This window comes from Castor canadensis, chromosome 5 (assembly GCF_047511655.1).
Source record: "Castor canadensis chromosome 5, mCasCan1.hap1v2, whole genome shotgun sequence".
Lineage (NCBI taxonomy): Eukaryota > Metazoa > Chordata > Mammalia > Rodentia > Castoridae > Castor > Castor canadensis.
The window spans coordinates 21,649,741-21,675,896 of NC_133390.1; the positions used below are offsets into that span (position 1 = coordinate 21,649,741).

Below are 26,156 nucleotides of genomic sequence, written 5' to 3' on the forward strand. Positions count from 1 at the left end.
TGTTCCATTCTTTTCTGACAAAACTACTCATTTACCAGGTAGCTCCACTCTGTTCTGTTTTGTAGATCTCTTGCCATACTTTTCTCTTTATGGATAGTTTCCTTCTCATGTTCTTTGAGAAGGAGTTAGATAGGCCTTTTGTTTTGAATAGTATAGTTCTGTTCTATTTTGTTCCATCTGTGAACTTTTGAACTGGATGGACAGTTAACAAAGCACCTTTTATCTAAGTGGATAGACAGAGATGTGGCTCAGATCAAGGACACCTGAATGAACATGGATTTGACATTGACTTTGTTTAAGATGGTTCTCAGATCACCCTTCTCTGCCACTAGAGGTCAGTTACAATGATAAAATGACAATTTTAAAAAGAAATGATCACGTTAGATAGCTCCAGTGATTACAACAGAGTTATTTATTTGAAATGAATGACTGAGACTAAGGAATTTGGAGCAAATACTTATGGTTTTCCTATTATAGATATGAATAAACATCTCAAAATATTCAGCTGACAAATCTTGGCAATGACTCATAAGATAAATTGCTCTGAAGCCAGGATTTCATTTTCAGTATAACCTAACTCTTTGATACTTCCTTCATCTTGTTCAAATGGTATTCTTCCTATACACTATGCCAGTCTGTTATGAGAATTGCACACTGTGGAACCGATTATGGTATGGCATCAATCAAAATTAATCATTATGCTTATATTTAATGATCTACCAAGATCAAAATTTTGACTGAAGTGGGACAGTCTTCAGAGTCCTGGAGGTTCAATTCCTTCCCTACTTCCCATTGATTTGCTCAAAGTGAAGTCATCTGGAGTGAGTAGTCTGCAGACAAAGCAAATTCTTTAGCTAATGTCAGTATTCCAAGCATATAAAGCTATTCTCTCGAAAGATACTTCACCAAATTCAAAACCTAAGTTTTCTCTTATGTCTCTAACTTATAGACATGGAACTCTGTAGGAAGTGGTAGAATTAATATTGGAATTGCTCACTTTTGCATATTTAACTTGATGACTGAAGCAGTCATCTCTCCTTGAATTGTGACAGTGATATACACAGAATGTCACACTGATAAAAAATATAGGCTGTAAAACAATTAGTATTTGGAAGGCAGTAACAATTCTGCTATTCCTCTACTAGCACATAACCTTAATAAACTCTGTCATACTTTGCATCTTATGGACCTAGGCAGTTTTGCACATGAACTATCCACTCACCTTTCAGAAACATATGCAATGAAATGTATATAAGACTGGGAGACATAACTCTCATATATATGAGTGTGTGTCGGACACATTACTCAGTTACTAATATTTATAAAATGTTTGCAAATCTTTGGGTTCAAAGAGGGAAGCTCATTCAAATTTGAAATAATATGACATGGCAGATAATTACTTTTAACATGTCACCTATCATTAAGTTAACTTGCTGGAATAATATATTCATTTCCACATTTTAATTTGACTAATGTAAGAAAATTACACAGCAAATTATTCAGGCACATAACCTGACAATGTGTGATTATTTAGCATGTGTTATTTATCAATGACGAGTGTCAGTATTCAAGCTCTGGGAAATGCCCCAAAGTAGAGCAGTTATGGGCTCTTTATGATGCTATGCACGATGGTAATGACAAAGCAAAATATTTAAATGATATCTTGTGGCTATTCAGTGAGAAAAATTAACTCTGACAGCAAATCTCTGTGGTATACATCCAATCTCCACTGATAAAATACTTCTTGACCTTGACAATCCTTCACTATTCTAGGTTTTGTGAAGCCACATATTTCAATTGACGGAATCAATAAGTTAGAACTATCTCTACCAGAGGGGGGAAATTACTTTATGCTGCAGTTAAATAGAAGGACTTCCTCAAAATTGTTTCAGGACCAAACTGTAGCTATAAGAGCCCTTGACAGAGAATAACTGTGTAATAATTTTTACACAAAAGAATATCTCATAATCCAGGATCAAGTTTCATTGCACTTATTGCATAGTTATATTTTAAATATCCTTACTATAAATGCTTGTATTAATAATTAATCATCAATATTTCAACATTAATTATTTTAAATATGATATATTGCTTCAATGCATTTCATTGTGTTATATATAAATACTTATTTCATGAAACAAAACTATCTTCATTTTATCTACAAATATAATAAATACAATTGAGAAAGAAGGGTGTTTTTACTTTGCTCTTCAGAAAGAGCCTCAAACTAACTGTAAATCTAAAATATCTATGACCTCCTTTTACACATACAGGTTGAAACAAGCAATTACATTTGTCTCTAAGCAATTCTTGTCCATCAAGCCCTTGGCTGCTAAAACAACATCATTATTGTCACTATTGCTTCTTAAATTTTCCCATTCCCCATTTTGAAAATAATGGTATATATATAAAGAATATCCATTTGGATTCATATTAATTTTCAGAATAATCCCAGGATATTCTTTACAGCATTCTGAAATTTTAAAATAGTTGCATCAAAGGAAAATAGACATGTAAAATGATAGTTTTATTCTTTTCTAACAGAGTCACATTATTCTTTGCCCTTTAATTCTCTTATAGTTTTAATGTCCCAGATATGTTCAAATGGAACAAGAACAATTATGCCATGAGGTATAAGGTGCTCTCATCAGGCTTAGGGAAAAGAAAGGCACCCACGCTGCATGACAGTTATCACCGGATTTACTATCTGCCAGCAGATGCTTGCTGAAATAAAAATGTTCCCTGAACCTGTGTTGTGACTATCTTTGTGTCTCCTCTGTGCCTTTCTTCCTCAGGGAATTATAGGGATAAAAATCTCTCCCTCTTAAAACTAACATTTTAGTGTTCACAGAGGAATGGGTCTTTTGCTTCTTCTCTGGGGAGTCATTTATCTCCTCTGAAGTACATTTTCATTATTTTGTTTTAAAGAGCAAGGTTTGGGTGCACACAACCCATTTAGTTATTGGGGTCAAATGCAATTGCTTTTGTCTTCTGGAGTGTGTACCTTCCCCTCATGATGAGTGGTGTTTAAATGTTTCAGTCAATTTTTGGCTCTGCTACCTGTCTACTTAGGGAAAATCATTATTCATTCCAATGTACACTTCAAGCATCATAAAAAAAATCCTGTGAAAATTATTACTACTGTCAATATCCCAATTAGAAAAACTAGAAAGAAAGAAGCTAGTTGTAAAAGAAGCAGACACTGATTGAATTGGTAGTTGGTAGACACTGATGAATTCTGTAACCTCTCTAGGCTTCTGCCCTGACACTTCAGAACTAGCTTGCTCAGCCTCTTGTATCAGTTTGCTTTACCTTTTTCATTCATGTATCTGTGGGTAGAGGTGTATTAAAGACTAGGTTATATTGTTTAAATGTTTGGAACTGTTTAAAATATGCCCTGCTCACAGTAAAATTAATGATACTTTGCTTATTACTACTAATGGTGTCAACAATAAAAATGTTTCATATTTAAAAGGCTAAGAGGGAGGTAGAAATTATAGGTACCCTTATTTCATTTGACAGAAAGCAAAATCAAAGTTGAAATACTGCCCCAATACCACAGTGCTGGAAAGATGAAGAAATCAGATTTGCCCAACTCCTTTCTGACTAGTGAAGACTTAATGTGGTTTTCCCCATAAAAACACATGATACTGACATACATTCTAGAGAGATCAGGAATATATTTTTTGCCTTCCATACTGGGGTTTGCCATAGCTTTATTTCATACTCCTAACTCTATCATTAGGTGCAGACAAAAGGATCAGATTGCATCAAAGAAACTCATGAGGCACAATACCTAAAAGATTCTCCAGTTTATAAAGCTTCTAAATACACACATTTTGGAGATGAATAATCCTGCCTTAAAAAGTATTGCATCCTTTAAAGAGACTTGGGGGAATTTCACAGAAATGATCATTGATTGAGATAGGTTAGCTAATTTAATATTATTTATGTCTATATTGAATAAGTTTGGACAGACTGGGCACCCTAGTCTTGTTCCTGATTTTAAAAGAAATGGCTTCAGTTTTTCCCTGTTTAGTTTAATGTTGGCTACAGGTTTGTCAAATAAAGCCTTTATTGTGTAGAGGCATGCCCCTTCTATTCCTAATTTCTTAAGTGATTTTATCATTTAGGTTGTTGAATTTTGTTAATGTCTACTTCTGCATCTATAGAGATGATCATGTGATTTTGGTTCATGATTCTGTTATGTACTGTAGAATAATTACTAGTTTGCATGTGATGAACCATCACTCCATCCTGACATAAACACAGTTTTATCACGGTGAATGATCTTTTTAACATGTTGATTGATACACTTTCCAAATAGTTTATTGAGAAGTTTCATCTATGTTCATCAAAAAAATTAATCTATAATTATTTGTGTGTTGGGCCCTTGTCTACTTTTGGTATAGGGTAATACTGGCTTTATAAAATGAGTTTGGTAGCCTTCTTTTCCTTTTCATCTCATGGAATAATTTGAGTAGTGAATTATCATACCATTAAAGATATGGTAACATTTGATTATGTATCCATCAGGTCCTGGTCTCTTAAGTTTGGGGAGATTTTTTTAAATTACTGATTCTATCTCATTGCTCTTTATAGATCTGTTTAAGTGGTTGCTATCCTCTTGGATCAATGTATGCAGGTCATACAAGTCTAGAAATATATCAATTTCTTCCAGATTTTCCAATTCATTAGAGTAAAAGTAGTTTTTGAAGTATTCCCAGATAATCCTCTGGATTTCTTTAGTGTTGGGTGGGATATCCTCATTTTTATCTCTAATTTGGTTGATTTGGGTTTCTTCCTCTTTTTTTAGTACTTTTCCTAAGAAATTATCAATCTTATTTATGTTTTGAAAGAACCAACTTTAATTTGCACTCTTACCACTCTTACTCCATATAGTTCTAGAATTCATAAGGCAAGAGAAAGAAAAGAGTTACAAATAGCAAAGAAAGAAGGCAAATTATCCTTATTGGTAGGTGATATGGTTCTATACCTAAAATACATTAAAGAGTCCATCAACTAAACCTCTTAGCTCTGATAAACACTTTTGTCAAAGTAGCACAGTAAAAAGTTAATATACAAAAATTGGTAGTTTTTCTATGAACCAACAATGAACAAGCAGAGAAAGAAAACTAACCCATTCATAAATGCTTCTAAAGAAATTAAATACCTAGCTAGAAACTTAACTAAAGAGGTGAAAAAGCTCTACAACAGAAACTAAACATTGTAGAAAGAAATTGAAGAGGACACCAAAAAATGGAAATATCTCCCATGTCCATGGATAAGTAGAATTAATATTATATAAATGGTTATACTACCAAATGCAATCTACAGATCCAATGCAATCCCCATCAAGATTCCAGTGCCATTTTTTTTGCAGAAATGGAGATACCTATTATAAAATCCTTATGGAAGCATAAAAGACCCAGAATGGTCAGAGCAATCTGAACAAAAAGAACAATTCTAGGAGAATAACAAAATTGGAATTCAAATTGTACTACAGAACCATAATATCAAAAAAAATATGGTATTGGCACAAAAATAGCATGAAGACCATTGGAACATAAAAGAAGAGCAAATCACAAAACAAATCCACACAGCTATAGTCACCTTTGGCAAAGGAGTCAAAAACATACATTAGAGAAAAGGTACCCTCTTCAACAATTGGTGCTGGGAATATTGGTTATCTATGTTCAAAACAAACTAACAGTAGACCATAGTCTCTTACTTTGCACAAAAATCAATTTAAAATAGATTAATGATCTTAATTTAAACCTAAACCCTTGAATCTACTGCAAGAAAACCTAGGAAAAACTCTTGAAGACATAGGCATAGACAACGATTTCATAAATAGGACTCCAATCAACTAGCAAATAAGAGCAAGAACTAATAAATGGGATTAGAAGAAACTAAGAAGCTTCTGCACGTCAAAGGAAACAATTACCAGAATCAAGAGACAACCCGCAGAGTGGGAGAAAATCTTTTCCATCTAGTCATCAGATAATGAATTAATATCTAGAATAAACAAGAAGTTCAAAAGGTTAAAGAGCAAAAAACCAAATAATGCAAATGTTATTTAGACAGTTCTCAGAAGTATAAATGGCTAATAAACACATGAGAAATGTTCAACATCTGCAGCCATACCAGAAATTACATCTCATTCCAGGCAGAATGGACTTCAAGTAAATAAACAATAATAAGCGCTAGCAAGGATGTAAGGAAAAAGGAAACCTCACACACTGTTAGTAGGAATATAAACTGCTGTAAACTATATAGAAATCACAATCATGTTCTTCAAAAAGCTAAAGTAGACCCACTTTATGACACAGCTATACCATTGTTGTACATACATCCAAAAGAGTGTAAATCAATATAAAAAAGAGACACCTGCAACCCCACACTCACTGCAGCACTATATACAAATCAAGCTGAGGAATCAGTGTAAGTGTCCACCAACTGATGAATGGATAAAGAAAACATGTTTTACAAACACAATAGATGAATAGACATATAGATGAATGAAATTATATGATTTGCAAGAAAATAAGTAGAAATAGAGACCATTATTTTGAGCGAAATAAGCCAAGCTCAGAAAGCCAAGTATTGCATGTTTTCATTTGTATATGGAACGTACCTCTAAAATAACAATAATAAGAATAATAACTGGACATGAATGTAAAAGGGGGATGATGAGGTATGGAATCAGTATAAGGGAGGGGATAAGAAAGTAATGGAAAGTAAAGAGTTTCGAAGTATATTTCATATATACATGAAAATAGCATAATAAAATGCACCAAATATTGTTTGGAAAGGGAGGAGAGAGAAACAGGGGGACAGGTGAATGTAACAGAAGGAATAAACTTTTTCAAGTACACTGTATCCATCTATAAAATTTTTCCAAAGCAATTCCCTTATATTATTAATGATAAAATTTAGAAATAAATATTACTGTGCTCACACATATGTATATATGTATATACATACGTTGTGTTTAAAAAGAAAACAAAACTAAAGAAAATGAAAGCATAATGTAAGTATATTCTTCTACACTTAATATTTTTCAATAAAATATTTTATGTATTTAGAATACAAACCACCAAAAAGATAACATTAAACAAGATGCACATATTACGGTAGAGACACTACTCTTCTAACTTGGGTATATGTATAGATTATACATATATATATCAAAACCTATTCAGTAGTGCTTGTTAAAGCAAGATAAAGAAGGCCTTATTCAGAACTATTACACAATAAGAATTTGCTGTAGGGATGAAAGATGAGGCTGAACTCTAAACATAGCAGCTGCAAGTAGGAATTTTAGTAAAGGATTAGAGAAGAAATGAGAAGATGGGAAACAACTAAGAGGAAATATTAGTAGTAAGGGAGATTCTGACTTCATTAAACAAATAGGATTCTTGCTAAAGATAGGCCAGGTTGGTAAGACTTCACCTAGGAGATGGTGGAGGAGAAGAAACCTGACACAAAGCTATCAGATTTCAAAAGTATATGATTTTTGCCAAAACAGCTTAGCCATATTCAATCTAAAACCAGATTTTATGTGGAAATTCAGATGACCTGGGAGCATGGCCAAGCAAAGAATGTTTCGGGGGTGTTTATAAGATATACACATTTTCTCTAAAGAAGTCTGTATTCTAAGATTACTGTTATCCCATATTTCAATGTTCAATCTCTAGATCAATTTTACAGAAGGGAAAGGAATGAGGTTGTCAGTATATTGGGATTTGTTGTGAATATCTGTTAGAGTTTTTAGTTCTCTGCCTCCCTATGTTTACACGCAGGTTCAGACAGTGTCACTTGTGTGCAAGTGTCTCTGGAAAATGAATGATACAATGTTCCATTTTGCAGAACATGATAAATTATAACCACATTGAAGAACTTGTGAAGATGCAGACATGTATGGTATACTTAATATTCTGACTAAATTTCAATCAAAGAAAGCTAATTTGTGTTACTTAGAATGTGAGGACAGACTCCTCTGATAAGCCTTTAATATCTATTGATGTTCCTATAACATTTACTTGTTTCTGACAAATTGGTTTTAGTATGGTTTTGCTTTAAGTAGTCTTTGTTCTCAAAGCAATTTTAGTTGTCAGAGAATCTCACAGAGATTTGGTAAAACTTAAGAACACCTGCAAATGCAAATATGAAGGGCCATAAATCAGTTGGGTTTTATTTGACTAAAATTCAGGTTGAAACAAGCTGACTCTTCTTTATTTGTTCTGGAAACATTTCCTCTGTCACCTGACTTTTCTCATCTAGAAATAGTTCCATTAAAGTAATGAGACAAGGATTCGTAACCAGATTGCTATAAATATGTAATCAAATACTTCCTCAAAGGCTGCTTCCTCCTTTGTCAATCACTTTTAGGACAGAAGAATAATAGCTTCATATATACATTATACATATATACATTATATATATATATAGTGTGTATATATATAATGTATATGAATATGTACAATTTCATACATATTATATATATGAAATATAAGCATCTATTATATATGATGCGTAAATTTGAAATATATATATATTTAAAATTTTTGTATGAGATATAAGTATTATGCATATATAATTTGAAGAAAATTAAAAATCAAACATGTGATCTCCTTGATAACTATTGACAAAATTATAGAACTTGTGAAACAGAAGACAGTTTTTTAAGATTATCTATTCAAAACACATCTGTATGTATATCTATGTCACCGTAAATAATCTTGGTTTTGTGAAATGTTTTTATTTTCAGCCTAATTATTATTCTAACTCACTCTTTAATTTTTTTAAAGTATTAAGAATCAGAACCAATCTTTCCTTTTTCCCAAGCTTCATCCTCTTTTATAAGTAGTTTGTTCTCAACATCAAGGTATTGTATTACTGTTAGCCTACCAGAAATCTTTATAGTTTATTTCTGCTATGAATTTGTAATTCAATTGATTTTTAGTTTTAAATAGGTAAGCAGTAGCAAGAAAAATAAACGAATAATGGTAAAAACTAAGGACAGTTTTATCATTTGGCCTCTTTTAAAAAGCATGAATATCTTAATTTTAGTCAAAAAATAATAAATTATTAAATTTATTTACTTCCAAACTGCATGAATTGATGAATGAATTCACCTTTGATTTGTGGCTGTCCTGGGTCTTGAACTCAGGGACTTGCACTTGCAAGGCAGACACTCAAACACTTAAGCCATTCCACTAGTCTTTACAATGTTTTAATGAAGAACATACCAACCTGGTTTATTACCTGGAAGTTATGAAAGACTTTACCTGTCTTTATTCTTCAGAGACAGCTGTTTTTAAGATAAACTCACCTTTGATCCTTTTTCATTCTATCTAGGAGATTGAAAAAGAAATTCATAGTAATTTCTTCCTATTCTTTTCCCTTCCCCTTTATTGCTCTCCTTTCTTTGATAACTTTCTAAAATTGCAAAAATGAAGTGTGTACTTTCAGAAAAAAGAATTATGATAAATGGACCCCAGTGTTCATGACTATAATCCTAAGTACTTCGGAGACTGAAATCTGGAGGACTGAGGTTAGAAGGCAGCTTGGGAAATAGTTTGTGAGACTGCATCTCTAAAACAACAAGAGCAGCAGAACTGGGAATGTAGCTCAATGGTAGAACACGTGGATAGCATGGGTAAGGCCATGGATACACTTCCCAGTGTTACAGAAAGAAAACAAACTACCACAAGATAACTAGTGCAAAACATACTGGAGGTTTGGATCAAGCAGTGGAGCACCTACTTTGCAAGCATGAAGCCCTTAGTTCAAACCCTAGTCCCACCAAAAAAAAAAAAAAATTAAGAATTTTTCTATTACCATCTATTAATTGTACAAAAGAGTTTCATTGGGATATTTCTGTACATGCATATAAAGTACTTTGATCAGATATAACCTATTACTCTTTCTTAACCCTCTTTTCATTTTTTTTTTTTGGCAGTGCAGGGGTTTGAACTCAAGGCCTACATCTTGAACCACCTTACCAGGCCCCCTTTTTTGTGAATTGTTTTTTCAAAATTGGGTCTCGTGAACAATTTCCCCAGGTTGGCTTTAAACTGCAATCCTCCTGATCTCTGTCTCCTGAATAACTAGGACTATAGGCCTGAGCTACCAGTGCCTGGCTTCCTCTATTTTTTATAATAACTTTAATGGGTTTCATTATTCTAGTTTTCATAAATGTATATAAATCTCTTAGATCAGATTCACTCCCCATCGCCCTTTCTTTTTGCCCCTCAATGGCTCCCCATGCCAAGAACTATAATCACTTTTTACTCAGATCACTCGTGTTTTTAGGTCTACGTTGTGCATATAGGAGAACTTGCAACATTTGTTTCTCTTTGACTTATTTCACTTAATATGATCTCCAGTGATTGTGTGGCTCAAGTGATAAGATTCTAGCCTATGTTTAATGCAAGGCCTTTAGTTCAAACCTTAGTATCACACAAAAAAAAAAGGATTGTTTTAAGGGAATTTCTCTGGCTAAAATTTAGAATTAGTTGGACAATTGATTTTACTTAGAAATCTTTAGTTTTCATTTTAGAATGGTTGTGTCAATGCATATAGACACATATACATATAGCCCACCTCACCTGGAAGCATACTGAAAGAGGAACTACGGAGGAAGAATTTATGGCCCCAAGCTGATGTAACACAAAGGCATCCTAGCATGATACTGCACTTTGCTTTTCAGTTTGCCACTCTTGTCTCCCACTGACCTCCATCTGACAGATATTGAGTAAAACTCTACAAATCGCTTTCCTTCTGCTTGGGAATTTAAGTTAAAGCTGAAAATAAAAATATCTAAAAGTATCATCTGTACCTACAATTGTTGTACAAGACAAAACAAGCTGGGAAATTTCAGAAAAGTAAACATTTAGCACCATCCAACAACTTACCCAATCGGAAATTGGGTAAGCATGATTCAGTGAATGGTATTTCACTATTTTCTGGTAATTCAAATGCACACCAAAATCTTCAGTACTATGCTAAGTGAGAGAGTCCAACTGTTGGCCAGCTTGCAGGTCTGATTTCCACAGAGCTGGCTGCTAATGCTCTCCATGTTCTTCCCAAACCTTTGGCAATCAAACAGAAATATTACTGTGCTTTGAAAGAATCTTATACGCAGTTTCACAATTGCACTGTCACCACTATGCCAGAAAATCAAGTATTACTTGTCTTCATATTCTCCCTGTTTCATCTAAATTTTACTAAATCAAGTTGATATTTCAGACTGTGTGGGATGATGACCTGTAGTTGTCTACTTTTACTGCAGGTGAAGTTTATATGTCTATTTTATTGTGATTTATATCACATTAATGCCTGTCAAACAATTTTGGAAATATTTGGCAATTCAGTCTTTCTTGGGAGTGTTCTGTGTATTTATTGGATACTAATGCCTAATGGAATGTAACTTTTTTGCCATGAAATATAATCTTTGCAGTCAGGTTTCAACTATACCTGAGAGCATCATTGTCACCACTGAAATAGAAATGGCGTCAGGGATTCTTTCTCCTATAGCAGAGAGATATACCAAACAGACTGGAAAGAAAGTAAGTTGTTCCCAAGTATTGACTAAAAAAGAAACTGGTATTGCAACAATGGATAATACTTCTGCATGTTAGAAATCTCTGATTAATCACATTTGTATTTCTACCTTCTTAATACTTCGGGTCACAGGTTGGTTTCTCCCTGCTGCTTCAATAAAAAGCAGTGTGTGAAGGAGAAACTGGAGAAGGAAACTGACTACTGAAGTTGGATAAGAAGAAATGTGTATGAAATGACTTTTTTGAAGAAAAACATCTGCTGTAGCAGGCAAACCTAGAGGTATGGCTACCCTAAAATGCTCTAACCCAAAGGAAAACCAAAACATAAACACGAACTGAGGTCACCAGCAGCCATCCACCCCTACTGCCTTTTCACATTTTTCTTTTTATTTAGAAACCCTTTGGTGTTCTATGATTCTCTTTCATTGTTTCTTATCTATGAACTATGACTATTACAAAGCTCTGTGCACGAAAAAGATAAGAATGCCTCCCATCATATGAATGATTATACGTACATATATATGTATAAAAATATTACAACATATGAATTTCTTTATTCCTTTCATTGGAAAAATTCAGTCATTTAAAAATTTTCTATTTACAAATCTCAGCCTTTTTGAAAATTTTACTTATGTACAAGTAATTAAAATACAAATTATGTACAAGTAGCTATGAACAAGTCAAAAAACTCTTACATTCCTCATGATGACACATTAATGCATACAAAAAGCAAATAGAGAAATTTTCTAGAACTGTCTATTCCGTCTGTTTGCAGTTAAGTCACTAGTTGTATGATCCAGCCATGGCCATAAGTAATACTTATTTTTCTTCAACTATAAATATGCCAATATGCCACATACTGCCTCTGACTCTCATATGAAAATAAAGAGTGTCATTAAGTAAATCCATTTTCCTTGTGGAGTGAATATATTTTGCACATGCTGAACGTAAAGTTTACATTAAAAACTAGGAGGCAGTCCAGTAGGTGAGGTAAAGCATCTTTGTGAAGAATATAGAACTGAAAGCTAGTTTTATTTTAAATTTCTTAAAATTTTATTTTAAGGAAAGAAACTTATGCAATATAATAAAATTATTATTATTGACCATATACATCTATTACATATACAGGTTTAACTAGTAATATAAACAGTTAATTCATAAAATGCACATCTTGTTCATTATTCCATGTACTGTTTGTACAGAAACATCTCATATTATTTACAATCCTTCAAAAACTGAAAGACATAACATGATGATTGTACAATATAGTTAATTATATATTCTCATAATTACCAGTTTTCAAGATTCAGTATTATTAAATCATTTTCTGTATTTTAGTATATTTTTAGGAAAAAGTTTTTTGTTATTTTTGGAAGTGGTAGTGGTGCTTGAACTCGGAGCCTCACACTTGTTAAGCAAGCACTCTACCACTTGAGCCACATCCCCATTCCTTTTGGTTTTTAGGTTATTTTTTAATATGCAACTCATTCTTTTCAGCCTGGACTGGCCTCTGACAACGATCTTCCTACCTAAGCCTCCAATGTAGATGGGCTTTCGATGTGGACTTGATCACCTGACTTATTTGCCTGGATTGACCTCAAACCAAGATCGTCCTGATCTCTGCCTCCTGAGTTGCTGGAATATAGGAGTGAGCTCCTGGATCTGTCAAGAAAACATTTTAAAGATGAGGTTTTATATAAAATTTAAGCATTTATGAATTACCTCTTAACACACAAAATCTAACTTCTCTACTATAGTGAGACAACTGTTAAATAATACAATGTAAAAATTTGACATACATGAAAATTAATTAAATGTGAAAAACAATATGAAATATATTTAACCTTCAAATTTTAATTTAGCATTATTTAAATCTTATAATATCTGATAATGAAATTATTTTAGGAAAGTGTTATTTTTAGTACCTTGCAAGTGTGTCTCATTTTGAGAGCTATAGGAATCACAATGTGTGACATACCACAACCAGTATTGAATTTTCATTTTCATGATATAACATTATGTGGTATTATGAATGTGTTCTTGTAATCCAGCAGAATAATCAAGAATTTAAAAACTGTATTCCAGTTGTATAACTCTCTACAATATTTCCTGCAGCTGTGTTCTCACACAGACATCAAATTCCAAGCATATGTGTTTATGAACATTAATTTACATAATGTTTTTGAAAGCACATAGAACACAATTTTGTAAGTTGATTATGTATCCTTATTAATAAAATTAGAGATTTTATCATATCATATGATAATAGAATTCTTGTTTCTTACTTTTTTATTTAACCTCACTTCCAGTAAAATAGCACTTTGAACTGAATTGTCCACTTGAAAACCAAATCTTCATTAGGATTTGCATGCGTAGACATGGAATATACAAAAAATGTTTTGTGGCCCTTATTTGTCATTTTTATATGGAGAACAAAAAGCAGCATATTCATTAAATAATTAGTGCCATAAATAGTAGTTGCTCTTGCTGTACTTTTTCACTTGAATTGGTACATTTTGGACAGTTTTCTCCCTACATGCTTATACCCTTGGCAGACGCAGAGTTATCTATCTGTACTCAGGACCAACTTTTGGTAAGTTGAAAGATACAGGATTCAGGCAACATATATTCCATATATCACATTTGTAAGAGGAAAGGTTTATTTTGTGGTACATTGAATATGTGATATAGACAAAGGTTTTGTTTTATCTGTTTTCATTACTTGATGTGTTGTTAAAAATGTATTTATTTTTACTAAATACAAGTTTTGAAATAGATAAAAAATTTTAGATAGAAAAATATTAGTTACAGAAATTATTCCAGTTAAATGAAAACAGAAAATGTATAAATAAAACAACTGTGGTGTGAAAAAATGAGCTAAATTAACAAAACCTTTTAGTCTAAATATTTCTACTACAGCATTATTTTCCACAAATGGATTACAAGTGAGCAAAATTGACTTAAAAGTGTCAAAAATATTCCTTTCTTTTGATACTTACTTGTCTAAGGAGACTTTGTAACGGTAAGCAAATATCAACCAACACCAGGTATAGATTTACCATTTTCTACAGATGGTATAACATGGAAAATGCTGAGAAGCTCTTCAGTGAAACAGCTCTTAAAAGAGAAGTTAAATCATCACATCAGATTTTTAAATGACAATTTGAAATGAATTGCCAATCTAATTTTTTAAATGTAAGGCATTTGGTAAGGTCAATAGTAAAGTCAAAGCAAAATTCCTGAAGGGTAAAGTGTTGATTGCTCTGTGGATGCAACAGAACTCCTGAGACTGGGTGATTTATACGGAATAAAATGTGTTTCTTTTTTCTTTGCTTTTTTTTTTTTTCTTTTGCCCCATATGATAGAGTCTGGGAAGTGAAAGAGCATGACTGGGTATCATTCTGTTGCTGGTGAGGCCCTGGTGTGGCATGGTAGCACGGCCAGAAAAGCAGAAATGCAAGCTGGCCTGTGCAGGGTTCTTAAAATATTACAGGCAGCCCCAGTACGTAACAGCTCCCTCTTTAAAATTAGTCCAGTCCTGTGAGAACTGTAGTAATCCCTCTTAATGAGCTAATCACATCTTAAAGATCCCACCACCTCACAACACTCTTATACTAAGGACCAAATTTCAACATAAATTTCATAGAGGACAAACCATATGCAAACCATAGCAGTAAGCAAACCACAAAGCTAGTCAATCTTAAAAGTCAAAAATCAGAAATACTAATAAGTAGATGAAATTTTCTAGTTAATACCAAGGATTTTAAAAACAAAAATCAAGAGAAATTTGAGCTATGATTCTGGTGAAATGCATTTCAGAATCGTCAGATTTTAAAACTAATTTTTATGAAGAAAAGAGCTATTTTTACTTTCAGATTCTGTGAAAGATTACACAGCATATCTTTAATATCTGTAAATATATAGATAACATCTATACATATATATATAATTTCATACATAAAAATATATAGTTAAATAATGATAATATATAATACATATAAACAAATAAAATGATATATAAAATTATAATTTCAAGGCTTTCTTTTACATGTGAGAAAAATCTAATAACCTTTCTTAAAATTTCTATGTAGGCAACAGGTGAAGAAAGATTCTGTTCTATTCAGAACAACCCCTGTCTTTATTCAAAATTTAAGTTTTGGTTCTCTGTTCATCATGGATTTCATATTAATTTTTATTTTAAGTATCAACTAAAACATCAGTTAGCTACTTTTATCTTTTACCTCAATTTTTCACATCTTAGATGACACACCCATGCTAGTGTGTCAGCAGTCTCATGGTGATCCTGGCCTGTTTGTGCGTGCTACAGGTTGGCCCATTCTTCTCTTCTAGGCTTCAGCTAATGCAGTTTGGTGACAATAGATATGTGCCTTTTAAAGCTCTATCTTCTCAGTATCACAGATATGTTACGGAATTAAGCATGACATTAGTGGTGGTAGGTTTGTTATTGTTTTAGTTAACTTATCTCCTGAACTGAGGTCATTGTGCAGGACAGACTTATAATAAAAAGTTAGCATCCAAGATATTCTCTTGCAATATGTCGTCATGAAGGTGAATAAGAGAACAGCATGAGTCTAGCAGAATTTTTGTCAAAGTATTTATTTTGTTGGTGTTTCTTTACATAGCTATTATGTTATAGTTTGTAAAGAGCCCAGTGTTAACCCGTGAATTACTAAGGGTCCTCCAGAAAGATAGAATCATTAGAATGTATATAGAGAGATATAAAAGCAGACTTGTTCAGGGATTTGGCTCCCATGAGTATGGAGGTGAAAAAGTCCCACAATAGAGTATCTGCAAGGAAACCCAGTAGCATGGCTCAGTCTAAGTGCAAAGGTTGCAGAATCAGGAAAGCTGATGTGACTCTCAGTCAGAGGCCCAAACTTAAGAGCCTGGAGTTGACTCATGAAAATGTTGAAGTGTAAGGCCAAGTTTGCACCAGCCACGCAGTCAGCCTTGGTGGGGCTTCAGCTTGGACCTCAAGTCCAAGAGCAGGAGGAAAAGGTTATCTCTTCTCTAGAAGAAAGAAAATTCAACTTTCTTCTGTCTTTTGGTTTTGTCTCAATCCTCAGACAATTAGTGAGTGCCTTCCCACATAGATTGAAATGGCATTATTTTTTTAAAAATCACCCTCATACATGTACCCAGAAATAATATTCTCTATCTGCCTATGATTTAACCCAGTCACATAGGCATTTGACATTGACCATGTCAATGACCAAATAAGTAATATGCTAAAAACATATTGATAGTTTGTGAATCAGTGAAAGTAAGATATAAAATTAAATTGCAAGTATAGGTAGCAGGCATCCAAATTATGTTTTATTCTATATATTACTGCAGTCTTTCCCATGTTACAAAGAGCATAAATAAGGCAATGAAAACAAGAATTTCTATTGACTAGGAAGGCCACTATCCTCTGTACCTCATTATGTGAAAAAGGTATACAAAACACGAAGATGAAGAAATATTAAATATATGATATTATAACAGAAGTTGGCAAGCAGAAATCACCCAAAGAGAGAAAATATGAAACCTATTACTTATGTTGGAGAGTCTTCAAATAACAATAAAATGCTATAAATCCCCAGTCACACAGTAGGAAGTAAGTATGCACCTACAAAAACATATTTTACCATTTCTGTGTTGCAATAAAATGTTTATAACACATTATCTACAAGATCAGGGGCATTCTTTTAAACATATTTTCTCATGAGAACATAGAGCATCTGTGCAGACTTAGATTGTGTACTTTTCCTGTATGAAGTGTTATTACTCACGTAACCATTCATTAGCTAATTGCCTGCTAGTCTGGTCAATCTTGGCTGAGATCTCTACAAAAGACTAGCTAGAGCATGAACTCATTATAATTAGCAGATGGCAAGAGGCAGGCACAATTGTCTATGCATTGTTCAAGTTCCCATCATATTTACTAAAATTCCATTGGATAAAAAAAGATAAAAAACAGAAACGAGTGAAAAAGCATTATGTGTTTATACAGAGTATGGGTTCAAGGAGAAGAGAAGAATCAAAGTTCCTAATACAACCAGGCTCCCACTATTACATAGGCCCAAACTGGAAAAAATATGAGGGAAAATCAATAACTAATTTTGTATATGTATCATAATATATTTCATTTAGTAATTACAGGTTCTGCAGGAAAATTAGAGAAAATATTTGAATAAATTAATTAATATAGAAATTCTTCCCTATGGAACATTTGCAAGTGGTTCACATATGCAAGATTGAGAAGCAAATGGAAATAAATTGTTGCAATTCTCCATTATGAAATCATTTAAAAATTTATAATGTACAACTAGAACAAATAATTTGTAATGGGAAAAGAGTGAAAAGGCAATGGAATGATAAAAAGATTTTCAAACCATATGTCTGTGAAGTTTAATTTCCAAAATATATTAGGATTTCCTGCAATTCTAATAGAGTAAAAAAGCACAGAGTAAAATAACATGCTGAAAAAATGAATGAAAACTGCCACTGTAGCTTAATGGTTAAATGCTTGGCTAGTGTGCTTGAGATCCTGGATTTAATTCCAGCACTGAGAAAAAAAATTAATTAAAAATTGAATAAAGAACCTGAAGAAACATTTCTCCCAAAACATACATATGGCCAATAGATGGAGGAAAACAAGTTCAGCATCAGTAATCGTCAAGGAACTGCAATTCAAAATGCCTCTGCAATTATCTTACGTTGTGGATCAGTCTCACTGTGCATGTTACCAACACATCTGAGTCTGGAGAGACAGAATATATCCACACACCAAAAAAATTATTAGAAGCCAGTTTATTACTTACAGATAGACAATAAAGGACAACAGAAACCTAGGCTTTATGGTGAGTCAGTCATTCCAGGGAACTGCCCAGGGAGAGTGGAATCTCAACTACATGTGCTCTATTTGCATTGCAACTGATAGACCCAGGACAGCTCTGGGCCCTGAGCTTATTAACATGGGTACATGGTGTTACATGGGGTGTGGGAGGAGAGCACTGACAGACATCTTGTTTCTAGGAGACAGAAGACTGAAACAGAGCCTGGGTTGTTTTGGTTAGTCCCTCCCTCTCAGAAGATGTCACATTCCTAGCATATTCTACTGTCATTTTTGAGAAATCCAAGAAAAGAAAGGGGCAGAACTGAATCAGTTCAAGGCCCCTCAGAAAAGAAATGTATAGATTCTCAAAACATTAAAGAACACCAAAATCAGGCTCAGTGTGAAATGGCTACCCCAAACATTTCTAGTAAGTCTCTGATCTGCAAGTTCCAATATTTCCCTCTGGGAAAAGAGTCATGAGAATCAGACAGGTTTGCAGTTGTGTTTTACTTAATATTCATAGAACGTGTAATTCCAATTTTACACAAAATCTTTCAGAAATTAGAAGATAAATGTCATAAGTCTCGAGACTGAAGAATAATTATGTATGTTTTCCTCAAACATAAATTCAAAAAATAATATTTTCTAGGCATATAGCATTCCAATTGGGTAAGTCTATCTGCTCAAATCTTTTTTAATCTACTCTTTCAAGTAAGGATGGCTTAGAAAGCAACGTATTCAGGTTTGTTTTTCCTGCGTTTTGACCATCTTTTTGATTCTTTTCTTACAGTGTATTGGGGGAAAACATGGATGAGTATTAGAGTGCAATACTTGTACTACTTAGACGCATATATTTCTGCAAATCTTATATTCTATTGTAAAAGGATATTAGAAGCTAGAACATTATTTATCCTATCAGAGATATTTTGTGTATTCTAATTTATAAAGTGTACTGAGGAATTGTTTATTCCCAAGTAGTGAATTCAGCCTCTGTATATGTGTAAATACATACATGTGCTCAGTGCTAAGGATGGATCCTCAGTACTTATGCATGCTAAGAAATTTCTTGCTCACTAAAATACAACCAGAGCCCAAACTTAATCTTAAAACTTTGTTGTATGTCTATGTGAAAACATGTTTGTTTATTTGCAGAAATAGCATGTCCATGCCCCTTTCAACATTTCACTGAATGCTTTATTTTGACAATCATTATAATGTGATTCCAGTTAAGCAATCAAAGATATGATCTGAATAAGAACTAATCATATTCCACATCTTTAAAATTTATTAGAAATAAATTTTATTAATCTTAAATGAGTCAAAGTTAACAATGAGATCATATTTACTAATACATAGAAAAGTGGACCTTTTATTAAAGTTATTTAGTTAGCTGATAATCAAATCAATATATTTCAAGCTCCTAAATGAATTAAAGATGAATGCAGGGCAAAATTTTCAGGCAGATGATAAGCATTAATTGAGTTAATAACATAATTTTAGAACGTCTTCCTTATCTAATGAATACATTCAATTCCAAAGGTTTTAGTTCATGTGTGCCTCTAAGAAATGTACATTGATTTAGGATGATCACTTCTTCAAAAGTGTGTGCTCTTTTTATTTTTCCAGAAACATCATGACTTTATTTTACTTTTTTATTCTCTTTCACTTCATCTTTACTTCATTTTTTCACTCACTGTGCATTATTTTACTCATTTTTGACTTCTAAATTGAACTATGTAGTTAAGATTCTGTCAAAAAAAAGCCACAGGTAATGGTTCCCTAAAATTCACTCCACTATTTTTCACTGTTCTCCAACTATAACAAGAAAAGTTAGAAATCCAGAACTTGATTAAAACGCAACTTATCATCTAGTCAAAACCAAACTTTTTGTCTCATACTAATTGACTTAATGTATGAGTCTTGACATATCATACTGTACTTTTGATCCAGGTCTTCAATTTCCAACTCTTCTTATTCTCTTTTATTGTAAATTCTTGCTAGATACAACAGTTAATTTTATGTGTTAATTTGGCTAGGCTGTGGTACCCAAGAATTTAATCAAAAATAAAAATAGAAACACTGTGAAAGTATTTTCTACATGTCACTAATAGCTGTAATAAATTTACTTTAAGCAAAGTAGGTTCTTTTTGATAAACATGATGAACCTCATCCAATCATTTGAAAGGGCATAAAAAACAGTTGAGGTTTCCTTAGGACAAATAGATTCTCAAGTTTGCAGCAGCAACTCATGCCAGAGTTTCTAAACTGATAGGTTTTGGACCTGTCAACTTCTGTGTACTGACCAAAAAAAATACATATATACATACATAAATACACACACTCATTGATTCCATTTTTCTGGAGAACCCTGGCTTATATGTGAGCCTGTCATTGCAAAGAAATGTATACACACCTTTGTGCATTCATGCATACACACACTTCAATGGGTAAAATGAATAATTTTTTACTGAGACAAATGTGTGAAGTACAGACACATGGTTAAACTATATAAACATAATGTATATGAAAATAAAATATTTTTCACTGTGCATACATATCCCAGCATCAGCATTGATCTGGTTTGAAGTTCAGCTCCAACTAAATACTGTGCAACTTTAGGCCCATCAATTAGGACATCTGTTAATAAGTTTCTTATTTTCAAAACCAGAAAAACAGCATTGTCTAAGTGAATCAATATTTAAACATTTGAAATAGTATATTTCATAAAAATAGTGCTTAGAAATTGCTTACTTTTATAAATATTATTATTTACATATTAACCATACAAGTGAATAAAATGAATTAATATAAATGATATAAGCCACCTTTAGTGGCATACACCTATAATACCAGCATCAAGAGGCTGAGGCCAGCCTCGATTATATAGGGAGTTCCTCTCTTATATAACAAGACCTTGTCTTTCTCTCTTTTCTCTCTCTCTCTCTCTCTCTCTATCTCTATCTCATACATACACACAAAGACAATGTTATGTGCAATGTAATCAAGGCATGCATCTTCAAGTTCAGATTCATGTTTCAATTCTATTGATTTCTTTAATTTCTGTACTCCTCAAATACCTAAAACCCAAGATATTTAACAATTTAGTCCTGACTCCAAATACCCAGAATTAAGAACCTCCAGACTTTATACACAGTTCTATCCAGGTTTTTATTTTAAATTCAGTGAATGTAAGCTTAGGGAAATAGAGATACAGAAAATATAAGTGCTCTTTGGCTTGCTTTTGATTTTAGAAATTTTATGCTTAAGTCAACTTGTTTCCGCACCACCTGGTAGAATCCTTGATGTCTCATTTCCATAAACATGGGATTATAGGCTGTGATGTTTAAAAGCCTTATATTTATTTACAAATGTTATGTGTAAATAAAGAAAGCATGTATTTTCACTTGGTTCACAAGGTTATTCCTTTGAACACAAAATTTTCAGGGCATGCATTATAATAAAAAAAAGCATGACCATCACAAAATTAAGACAACATGGTGAAAATTATGTTTTCCCAGAATAACATTCTCAATCATTGGCTCTCACAGCAGGATGAAGATCTCTGACTCTTGAGGGTAAAAATTCTTCTAAAAATGATATATTGAAATAAGTAGTGAATCCTTAGATTTCTTTGTCTTAAGTATATAAAAAAGACTTTTCACCATGGTGAAAAAAGCAATATATTAGAGCTTATCTGAACAAACCTTGCAGCTTAACAAGATATTATATTTTCTTTGAGAAAGAAAGCATGCAGTGTGTATAACTGGATTTTCCCGAGTTCCTTTTCTTTCTATGTTGAAGATGCTATCTTATTTTGTGGATTCCATTATAATTTATACACAAATGCATGCAGTTCCTTAAATCCTTATTGCTAGCTCTGTTACATACACCACAATTTCTCCCTGCATTAACAAAGGAGTGTTACAAAATTCTTGGTCTGCTTAAATTCTTACCCAGAGTACAATATTAATATTTTGACTATTATTGATGGCACCACTTCCCCTACTACCTAATAACAGACATATTTAGTTGACTGCTTAGTTCTTAGTCCCCAAAACCCAATAACAGAGAAGCTTCAGATTTCATAAGATTTTCTTCACACTTTCTTAGAAATGTACTACAAAAGTAAATTATTTTGTGATTTGATTCTCAGACAACCTCTGTGTGAGCAAATGCTGTTAACTCTATACCTTCAATTGATTCAATGCACAATTTTGACTTCTTTGTATATGTATATTTTGGATTTTTCCTTCTATTTCACTAATAAGTAAAGCACAGAGTTAAAATCAAATGCACATGTGTTCAAATTTTAAATTTTACACTTATTAGACATGATATAATGGGAAGTTTTTTTTATTGTTTATAAAATGAAGCTACAACTAATATAATAATATAACAATGTAGAATTATTGTTTTATAGTTTTTATTAGGATATATTTGTTATACAGGGAGGATTCATAGTGACAATTCCTGTTACATTTACATTGTACGTTAGTTGTGTCATCCCCATCATCTCATCCCCAACCCATTTCCCTCCCCACTTAAAGCAATTGCAAGAGATTTCTTTTTTCTATTTCATATAGGTATATGAAGTCCATCAACCATATACTGTCAGTTTAATATCCTTCGTTCACCCTTCCCCTCCCACTAGTACCTCTCCCCCCATAGGCCACTGTACCTGTTTTACAGTTCTGGTTTTCATTATTAATATTTAAGTTGATGTTCAAAGGGGTGTCTCAATGTATGCCCACTGTGGGTGCACTTCACTTTGGTCCATTTAACCCCTTCCATTACTCTCTCTTATCCCTTCACCTCCCACCCCCCTTTTTCAAAAGATTTCAGTACACATCCTGATATCCTCTATCTTCAAAAATCTTATGTTTTACAATATTACTGATGCTCTATCATTCTCTTTTCCTTTCCCTCTTTCACCTAGTTCCATAGAATCATTCTATTATTACAAACATATTCTACATCTTAGTTTGTGTATGATAATGTTGTTTTTTGTGTATAGAAATATTGAGTAACTTGTTTTCTTAATGGTAATTCTATTTGTGCTTCACATTTGTGGTAGATATTTACCTTGACAATTACAAAAGAAAAAAAATCATAGCTTAAAAACTTGAGTATTCTCAGTCAGGCACCCGTGGCTCAAGCCTATAATTCTAGCTACTTTGGAGGGTAATATCAGGAGAATTGTGATTCATGACCATCCAGAGCAAAAACTTTGTGGCATGCCCAATATCAAAAATTACCAAAATTAGCCCTCTGATGAAGAAAATGTTGCTACCTGAAGTTGTGACACTTGTCAAGTTGTCTCTTTTTAAGCATCAGATTCTACCTTGGTAAAACTAGGGAATCAAAGAAAGCATTACTTAATGAAGTAAAATGTGAGGATTAAATGCAAATACTTGGGACTAGCACAAGTCAGGGCTTAAGAACTACAGACCACCATCTTAAGTGAACTTAGCCAGGCTCAGAAGGTCAAAAATCATATGTTCTCCCTCATATGTGGATTATAGACCCAAAACAAAGGCAGTAATATTATTGGACATGGGTTACACACTAAGGGGAAAACAAACACAGGAGAAATAGGAAAGAAAAGTAATCCCAAAACTTGAATGTGGTTGATATGCTTCCTGTAGAGGAGCAAATATAGTAATTTTTTTAATTCATTTATTCACATGTGCATACATTGTTTGTGTTCCCCCCTCCCCCCATCTCACCCTCACTTACAGGAAGAACCTGTTCTGCCCTTATTTCTAATTTTGTTGAAGAGAAGACATAAGCCTAATAAGAAAGACAAAGCATTTTTGGTAGTTAAGTATAGCTATGCAGAGAAATTCACACCATGGCTTTCATGTACAAATGTGTTACTTAAACTGGCTGAGGCCACTATGGTAATGCGGACCAGGAAGTAGCAAAGAGGTCTAATGCACATTGGTGCCTTGTAATACAGATATGCGTGGAATCAATGATAGGAATCTCTCTGTGTAGCTATCTTTATCTCAAACTAGCAAAAGTGATATGTCTTCCTTATTATCGCTTATGTTTTCCCTTCAACAAAATTGGAGAAAAAGAGGATAGAACAGATTCGGCCCAGTGGAACAATGACTACACATGTAAGTAAATGTAAAAATGATCAAACAAAAGGAGAAAAAAAAAGGAAGCCTGTGAGTTCTATTATTATTACAAAAATTAATGATTACATTTATAAAACCCCAGTGGAAAGCACTCTTAAAGAATACTCACTTGCCTGTAGTAATTTTAAATAATGCACCAGAGCTAAGAAATTAGCTTTTTCCAAAAGTGCACAACTTATCATCAGTATCTTTGCTTATTAGGAATCAATACTTTCAACAGCTCTTTTGTATTATTTTGGCTTATTTGTTAAGGTGTAGTTTTAATCATCTTCATATGCTTATTATTTAGATCATGCAATGATAGTACATTTGATTTTTTTCATCTTGTGTTCATACAATAAATTCCTTGGGGAAAAGGAATAAGTAAATCTTCACATCCTCAAACATGTAATATGAAGGTACATATACTTAAGCCAAATTGATTTTCAGCTGATTGGTTGTGAAAAACTTTGTATGTCTTTCTCTATTTGTAAGAGAATGTAGGAGTCATCTCTTCTCATAATATAAAGCAATGTGTCTGGTTCCCCTTCAGCAAACCATCAGTGTTGTTAGAGTCAGGAATCGAGGCATCATCTAAGTGAAAAATCAGCAGTCCTTTTGAAATTCAAAAGGTGAATTTTATCAATTGAAACCATAACTTGAACATGTTTAATGAGAAAGAAAAAATATTTTGTACTTTAAATTATTACACTAAATTTTGTCAACACTTTTCATATGCTATAGTTGTTGGCAATAATGTCACTGATAGGTTTTGGTTCTTACTGCACCATTAAGCTTCCGTTTCCCAGGGTCACAGTCCTGCCTCAAGTCTAGCCTGAATCCTCCTTCTGCCCCAACCTCCAATCAGCATGAACCATAAGATCCTAACCAATCAGATCATGCTGAGTCCCACTGAGGGGTATTTCTCTCTCTCTCTCTCTCTCTCTCAGCTCTCTTGGCCCTCTCCCTCTCCCACCTGGCAATAAAGAATCTCTTGGCCAGATCACTCCTCTCCATGTGGTCATTTTGGGGCCCACATTTCCAACATTTTGGTGCCATGACTCGGATGGAGGTTCCCCACTAAATCCTGCTGGGACCCCCATTCCAACTCACCCCATGACCACCCTGAGGACGTGACTGGCCAGGACTCATCCTCCTGATCACCCTGCTTGCATCCAACACCAGACATTCTTTGGTGAGTCCACATACCCTTCTTGGGCTCTCTTTGTGGTTTCTCCCTTCAGTGTCTCTGTGGTTTTCAAACATTCCCCGTTTGGCTATCTCTGGGTAGCTCAGGTGGCAGAAGGATTCCCTCAGTTGTCAGGCTTGGATCCATTTTGTCGTGGTTCTCAGAGACCTCTCGTCAAAAAGCCTGGGCCCAGGTGACCCATAGCCCTCGGCCATTTGGCCCCGCACACCACTAGAACTCGACAATTGATTCTCGTGGGCCTTGTGCTGTTTTTGGGTATTTGTGCTGTGCGAGGATGCTCCACAGTACATAATATCCTCTTCTTCCATTACGGGACCAGGTCCCACACAATGGGTGCCTCTACATCCTCTTTGCCGTCTGACTCCCCATTGAGATGCCTCCTCAATAATTTAGACACCTTGGGTTTGACCGCA

General features: G+C 33.6%; 1 pseudogene; it reads right to left on the reverse strand.

The window, feature by feature from the left end:
- Positions 1-25,799, reverse strand: part of LOC109676732 (PRA1 family protein 3-like) — an 88,714-nt pseudogene extending 62,915 nt beyond the window's left edge.
- Positions 25,800-26,156: the final 357 nt, after the last annotated feature.